Below are 8461 nucleotides of genomic sequence, written 5' to 3' on the forward strand. Positions count from 1 at the left end.
TGCATATTAGGTTATGGTGATACTGCCCTTCACATAACATGCTAACTAAGAGAGTATCTAATATTGTCTTGACCTTAACACCCTAGGTTTAACTGTGGGACATTGTCATCCAATTGCATGTAATTGAGCTAATTAAGTATATTGTTATTGATTGATTGTTTAGTGGTGCAGACATTTCCTAGCTCTTTTCTTTTTCTCAACGTACTTTTAATATTGTTTTTAATTTTTATTTTATTATTTGTTTTCTCAACCAAACCAAAACAAAACCTTCTCTTTTTTTCTTTTTTTTTTTCTGAAATACTTAGTTCCAATAATATCTGCGGGAGACCCTAATTCCCTGAACTACAAGTGATATTCTTAAGTGGTAGTAAGAAAATACTAAAATAGTTGCAATAAAAATATCACATCAGTCGCAATAATTGAATCAACGCGTGAGCTTTGCAGGCTCTGGAATCATAAGAGAAGCTTGAGAATTCATTATAAAAGAATGAATCATAATAGAACCATAGTATGCTTGGTTACAGATGAAGAAACCCAATCTCTAATCTCTATATGAATTAAGAGAGAGAAGAGAATGGTTGTTAGTTGTTACAGGAAGATAAAGACGTAAAATCTGAAAGCTGAGCTACTGAACCAGAGACAAAGGAAGAAGAAGATGAGAAAAAGGGAGAGAAGGGGTGAGAGAAGGCGTATAAAACTGAATGGCTACATTGTGACTCTGTTAATTGTAACCAATAGATCAACAACCTATTTATAGGCATAACAAAATTACACTAACACCCTTTCATATTCCTAACACCCCCCCTCAACCATAGGCTTGGGTACAAGCACATGGTTGGATCTAATTTGAAAAGAAAACCTCCACAGAAAATCTTCAACTGATGTGCTTCTTGAACACTAAAAACTGGTAGAACTGGTGCATCTTCAATTCAACCCATTGTTCTCCATAGCTCTTCAATGTAAATAATTGATGGAGCTTCCATTCTCAGTTCAAATTCTAGAGTGCAAGAGCTGCTACCACACTGTTTCCCTTAATTACCATCATACGCTTGTAACAGTCAGTCAGAATAGGAGAGACAGTAAGTGGTCAGACAAAGGCTTGTCGAAACTTCACTGGAAGAAAGAGCCCAACATTATGACACTGTGAAACAGATTTCTTCTCTATTGCACATGCAACTGCCAGATTTCTTTATACCCTGTTGCTATAATGCATAAAGTCTAACCCCAGTGGTATCGAACTCTTCAGCTATTTAGAACATGTGGAAATCTAGTCTACTCCAAGAATACTGAAGAATCATCAAAGTGAAATACTAGTTAGCCCAAAACAGATATCTCATCCGTATCAAGCTGATACATCACCATAGTATTACATCAAAGTTCACAAGTTTTGTATCACATAATTGAATCCATGAAAAGCACTTGTTGAACCACCAACAGCAAAGCCAAGAGATAGCAGCCATGCAATATAGGCCATGCATACCCGTTCTACTCATATGACTAGTAGCTATAATCATCAAAACCACTCATCAAGACCCTGCCTCATCAATTTGAATACCATATTACTACATTCACATAGAGACAAAGTGAAAAAGCTGCTGCCCCTTTAGACTAAGTGAAAAAGTTGCTGCCCCTTTACCAAAAAAGAAGATGCAAAATCATTATTTGCTAGCTCCAGTACCACTAACACTTCTCCAATCTACCAATATGTCCATGTAAGCAGAACTCCACCCAAATATAGACCATGAACAATAATAGTTGTATGCACCTCCAATTGAACGTAGCCATACTTGTCGAACCAGAGCCATCCATTCAAACTAAATCTTCTCCTTTTAACAATCACTTAAATCTTCTACTTCAAACTGCATTCAGTTCTTCTTTTTCAAACTATATACAACTAATTCATCTACTTCTTCAAAATTCAATCCATTCATCTTCTTCAAAATTCACTTCTTCTTTCACAAATATTTACAACTAAATCTTCTACTTGCTCAAAATCCAATAATTCTTCTTCAAAAAAAAAAAATGATTCACTTCTTCTTTCAACATTCAATCAATTCTTCTTCGTCAAATATATATACAACTAATTCTTCTTCGAAAATCATCTAATTCAACAGAAAAGAGATTCCACCAATTCTTCGTAAAAATATCACAAATTCTTCTTCTTTAAAATTCAACTAATTCAACTATACTTTCAACATGGACGGATGAAAACTGGACATAACAACTAAGTACAGAGATTCCATGATAGACAATAGTCAAGAGCAGAAAAGAGAGAGGTGCCAATCGGAAAGAAATTACCAAACTCTCTGTGACTGTACCAAACGATCGAGATGAGTCCACACTCAAATTTCGGTGGAGGCTGCGATGATTATAGTGTAGAGGTTCCGATGCGAGTTGAGGCGCAGGAGTAGGCGACGACGTTTTGCATTCTCTCCAGAAGTACTGAAATCGTATCATGACATAACGAAGAAGCTCTCTCCGATCAGAGAGAAATAGGGAGCCGATTAGCACAAGCATCGAGCAAGGATCCATGGCAGAGGGAGAAAGTGAATTTGGGGATTAGGGTTTGGAATTGGGGAAAAAAAAAATTGAAAGAAACTGATAACAAGGAAGCAAAGGATAGAGGAAGCAAGAACATCTAGGTCACCGATCGACCTGGCTCCTGATACCATGAAAGCTGAGCTACTGAACCAGAGACAAAGGAAGAAGAAGATGAGAAAAAGGGAGAGAAGGGGTGAGAGAAGGCGTATAAAACTGAATGGCTACATTGTGACTCTGTTAATTGTAACCAATACATCAACAACCTATTTATAGGCATAACAAAATTACACTAACACCCTTTCATATTCCTAACAAAATCAAGCTTAAAGAAATATAAGCTAGTACACTGTCTTTATACTATATATATTCTAACAGAACCATCGGATGAGTAACACACTAACACATGGCCTTCATTATTCTCTCATTCTAGAGCATTGACTTTCTCTTCTCATGACTTGACTTTGACTTATCAGGAACAGGCTTTATTGCTTAACATATAAGTAATATTGGAACTTAATTATAGTACGTAGGAAATCCAATGCGGATGATTGATTACTTAATCCAGTAGTTATTCTATGCAACTGAATAGAACTGAGTTTACTTGATTTAATTTTGTATATGATGAATTGATAATATTGAGTTTCAAATACAGATTGGGAGTTTGAACTAAAGCCAATGAATTGCCCGGGGCATTGATTCATGCTCCGGCACAGAGTTCGTTCTTATAGAGGTAGGTTATCTTTAATTTTGTTTAATTTTTCTTTTTCTTTTTCCTTGACAGATACAGTTTCCTAGCTGCTAAGAGTAAAATAGTTCGCTTATAAATTAGCTATCATTGATGGGGTGTTGTCTTGGTCCATTATCTATTTATTTTTAAAAGCACTCCTGTAGGTGCCCCTGAATTTCTTGTTTTTGTGCGGATAAATGTTTTACATTTTCAGTCATGTACAAATAAATGAAGGGGATGGTGCATTTTATGGACCAAAGATAGATATCAGTGTATCTGATGCATTGAACATGAAGTCAGTGTGCAACATTACAGATATATTGTTATCACTTTTTCTGTTTAACGATCTCTTGTTCTTTTGTTTCTCATTATGTAAGTGTGTAACTATGTTGGGGAAAAATACTGTGGTTGCAGCTTGATTTTCAGCCTGCTGCTCGCTTTGAGCTGTATTACTCAGCAGAGGGTGAAGAAGGCAAGAGGGAGTCACCTGTTATGATACACAGAGCTATTTTGGGTTCTGTCGAGACTCGAGCGTATGTTTAATATACTGTTGGAGCACTACAAGGGGATGCTATATACAGTTGTTCATCTCTTTCCCATCTTCATCTATAACATAATCTCTATTCAAGTATTTGTCTTCTGTTAGATGTGTACTATGTTTAATGCTTTATTTTGTCATTCATGATTCATATATACTTGATTGATTTGCTAGCTAGTTTTGCTGATCTGAAGACTAATTAAGATATGGGTCTGGATCTGTGTAGATCAGCACCTAAGCAGATTTAGATGGATGTATGTTGGATTGGAACAGTACTGGAGCTTAAACATAAAATTCTGCTTGATGTGTAACAGTCCTGAGCTAAATCCATGGTTTGAGCTGATTATTCTGTTTAATGAGAAACAATGGGAAATTTCATTCAGAGCTTAAATTGTCTTGCAAGTTTGAATTGTTCATGAACTAGTTGATTCATTTGCTCTGTTCAACAAAGTACGATGGCCTAGGTGCCTAGATCACCGAAAAACATAGTTAAAGGAAGACTAATACTTGCTATAATTTTGGTTATGCCTGAACCGGAGCTGAGCCAACAACAACTGATCTGGCTTGGTGAAACCAGCTAGGTTAATCTAGTATTTCCAGTAACATCGATAGGTAAATTAACCTGGTTGCTGGGATTGATAGTAATCGCAATTATAGTATGATATTCTTTCTTAAATTTATTTAATCTAAACATGCTTACACAAGATTTACCATCCTGGATTAGTAAATCGACTGTTTCATTTTTGCAGGTCCAGGACGAGATCTTTCAGGCTCGTTATTTTGTTTATGTTGACACAAGTGATCGATAGGACCATACAGAAAAGATTTGCATTCATAACTTCGTCCTATTGCATCAAATTTTCCATTTTTCAGGATGTAGTGCATGGGGTAACTCCATTGAATCATTTGGCATTTCAAGGAGTCCCTCTTTGAATTTAGTTAATTAATTTATGTTTCAAATTATGCCTATTTATTAGAGTTGTTGAATGTGTTGGAAGATTAAACATGGTTTAATGTTGGGTTGGGAAATGGTACTCTTGAATGTATTAGGAGACCAAGTGTGGTTAAAAGTTGTATTAGCATTTATTAAGGTGAGTGAGAAGCTCCTTAAATAGGAACAACAATGTAAGAGGAAATTAGACTTTGTTTATGAGAATTTCTATTGAGAAATCTAGAGCTTTGCTCTTTTATCATTCTCCTTTCTTAGATGTGCTAATGTTGTTTTAGTTTTCATTCTCTACCGATTCACCCCGCATCAAGGTTGTATTTATTTTTATTTTTTTGGTTTATTTTTGTAGTTTTTAGTTTTACTTTTTTGGTTTTTAACTTTTTATTTTCATCCCTTGGGTTGTTGTTTGATTTTGTTCCTGCAGGTACGAGAAGCTCAGATGGCACATTACAACTACATTTTAGTTGTTGGTGACGATGAAGTCCAAACTGGAAAGGTTATTCATCTTTAATTCTCTAATAACTTCATTTTTGTATTTCACCCTAGTCGCAGTTGTCTGGCCACAAACATTTAAGTTGTCCTTCAACAATAGTGTCTGTTATCGAGAATAAGCTTTGTATATGGGCCAGTGGTTTGGTGTGATTTTTCTTTGCTATGACGAATCAAGAAATTGATAATCGACATGAAGCAATTACGTGCATGGTCCTTTCTTGTGTTTGTTATGATGAAATTATGTTAAGGCCTCGTTTGGTTCACGGAAGGGAAATCGATTCCCTTGTCTTTTCTGTGGGGAAGGGAAACTAAAGTTCCTGTCAGATTTCATTTCCTGTGTTTGGTAAAGCAGGGAAAGCATCCAGGAAAGATAATTTGATTTCCCTTCCGATGTTTGGTTGGTGCAGGAAAGGAAAGTAAAAATATATCAATGTTTCAATAATACCCTTCTATTTTAAAATAAAAACAATCTGGAATGAATTTTCAACACTACCAAGAGTACTCAAGCAATTAATGCTAGGGTATTATTGTCCAAAATTATTGCAATTAATATTGGGACATGAGATGGGAAACTCAATCCCATGAAGTTTGAGTGGAATGAGTTTACCCCCAACTTTCCCTTATGTCAGGAAAGCATTTCCTGACTTTGTGGTTACCACACAAAGGAAATGAATAACTTTTCTTTCCCAAGTCCTTAAATCTGCGAAACAAACGAGGCCTAAAGGTAAGAATTTACTCTTTGATTGTTTCAGCCTTTGTGCGGGTGGTCAATTAAATTGACCCTACAATCAAGGCAATTAAATGGGAGTAATAGCAACAGTAAATGCAGCGGTTAATGTAGCTGTAAATGCGACGATAAATGCGACATTCAGTATGGCAATCATGGCCGCCAATAAGTGATGGTTATTGCAGGAGTGAATACGGCCTTAATGGTGGCGTGCCGCTCAAGTCACTGCGACTTGTTGTGCAAGTTTACTTGCAGCCCACGCCGAAATACACCTATCTAAGGAACGCTCGACATCCAGGTAAAGCATCGAATTCCAATTCTCTCTACTCCACTACTAAGAAACGTATTGACTTAGGCATCGGAGGGTTTTCTGCAGGTACCCCCCTTCTCCTCGAGCCAACGGTCAAACTTCAGGTCAACGCTCGAAGGAAGCTTCTCGATTGTTCCCGGTCAGCTCCCGCTCCAGTCTGCATTAATTGGTGAGTCAAACTCCTCAATGGAATTTTTCGTCACCAACAGCCTTTCAGGTGAGTGTACGGGTTAGAGATAAGGGAGATTCCACAGTAATGAGCATTATAGTGTCACTAGCCGCACTTAAGAGTAGTGCTATCGTGACACTTTGTGAAGGAAATGCCAAGAGGGGTGAACCTTATGGAGACCCAAGAGCGAGCTTGGAGCTAAATGGAGGGCAAGTGGCATTGTCATAATTAAGTGAAACTTCGGGTTCGAGGCACTTTGGTTGGGAATTTGAGAAAACTCAAAACAGAAGAAATGTCAAGGGGGACCTCGAGACAAGTCTAACGCACTGATGACATATCATTTAAATTTTCTATGAATTAATTATGGATTATTAGTCTCCTCGATTATATTGATGTTTCCTCCCGCCTTTGCCATTTAAGTCTGATATGCTCTATAGGGGGAGACCTGGTGTCTAGCTCTTCACCACCCTCGGTGCTGGCCTTATGGGGCACTAAGTGAGTTTCTCCTGGAACCCTTTGGGGCCTAAGGGCAGAGCATATGTCGTCAGAAAAGAGTAACATATGTTTCCATAAGTCATGATGTCTTGTGTATAGTATCGGCTGAAAAGCCGATATTGCGGGTCGGTGTGAGCCCTGGAAAAATATAGTGGAAATCGTACGAGAAATTATTTTACGATCTCGGTAATCATCAAAGTGCTCGAGAATATTTTGAGAAATTTTCACAAAATGATATCCTCGATTTAAGGATTGAGTAATAAAGTACACGACATGACGAGTTCGTGGAAATTTTCGGGAGATTTTTCGGATACTCGAGCTATTTACCGTGATTTTCTGAAATTTAGAGATTTTAGGAAATAAAAAGAAAACCAACGGTGCAATCAAGGCCGTCCATTAGCCACCGCTTGATCACAGCCGTCCAAAAACAAATAGAGGAGTTTATATATGGGCCTAGGATCAGAGGAGTGATCCAGAAATCTCGAGAGAGAGAGAGATGAGAGTTTCTGACCCGAAAGAGAGAGAGACGACCGGGAAGGGAAACCCGACCGGAACTCTCACCTCCGGCCACCTATCAACTACGCAAGACCTCTATCCTCTTCCTCTCATCGTCTCGTCACGCCTGTGGCCTCAGATCGTCCATGCACGGACTGTGGAGAGGATTCGAAGCTTGAAAGGTTTGAACTTTCCGGCGATGTTTCTGCAATTTCCGACGATCTTTGGGGCTGTGTGAGGTAGGAAAACTAACCCTCTCTTCACGCTCTACGTGCTGGTCTAACTGGTTCTCGAATTCGCTTAAGTTTTGATGAATTTGTGTTTTGGGTCAGTTCGGGTATCGACAGAACTGCCATCCATGGCGGCGATTCCAGGCTTCTAGTTTCGTTTCTGGCGTCTTGGAAAACCAGTTGAGGTCCGGGGAAGCTTGGTTCCTTGAATTGGAGTTCGGTGATGCTTTGGTCCTTGCTGTACTTCAAACTGAAGGGAGAAATTCAATGGGCTCGATTCGACGTTTACTGAGCTCGGTAGCTGCACGTTTAGGCTTGCCCAAGTTGGTCTCTGTTAACGATTCTTTAATTCTCAAAGGTAAATTTGGAATTCTGAAACAGAATCGTTCTTCTGTCGAATTCTAGTTGTGACTTTGGGTTGGTGTATTTCCGATATTGATTCAAGTTTTGCTCTTAGAGTAGTAATCAGAAGTTAGGGAATTGAAATTGGCTTGGTACGGTGATGTTGATGTCTCTCTGTGAATCTGTCATGTTGTCTTACTCTGGGTGTTTGGAGCTTGTGAATGAGTTGTTGTGTCTGTGTTGATATTGCAATTGTGGATTGAGTTTTGTTGTGATTAAGGAAATGGCTGTGAAGAGTGACCAAATGTGGTCTTGGGTGTCCTTAATATTTTGGGCACATCTTAATTGAGAATGGAATAAGGTTGGTTGGGTGTCCATAGTAATTCTGATTACTATGTGATGCAATTGCTAAGGATACTCGAATTTATTTGTTCATGAAGTTGGGA

This window comes from Rosa chinensis, chromosome 4, assembly GCF_002994745.2.
Source record: "Rosa chinensis cultivar Old Blush chromosome 4, RchiOBHm-V2, whole genome shotgun sequence".
NCBI classification, from domain to species: Eukaryota; Viridiplantae; Streptophyta; class Magnoliopsida; order Rosales; family Rosaceae; genus Rosa; species Rosa chinensis.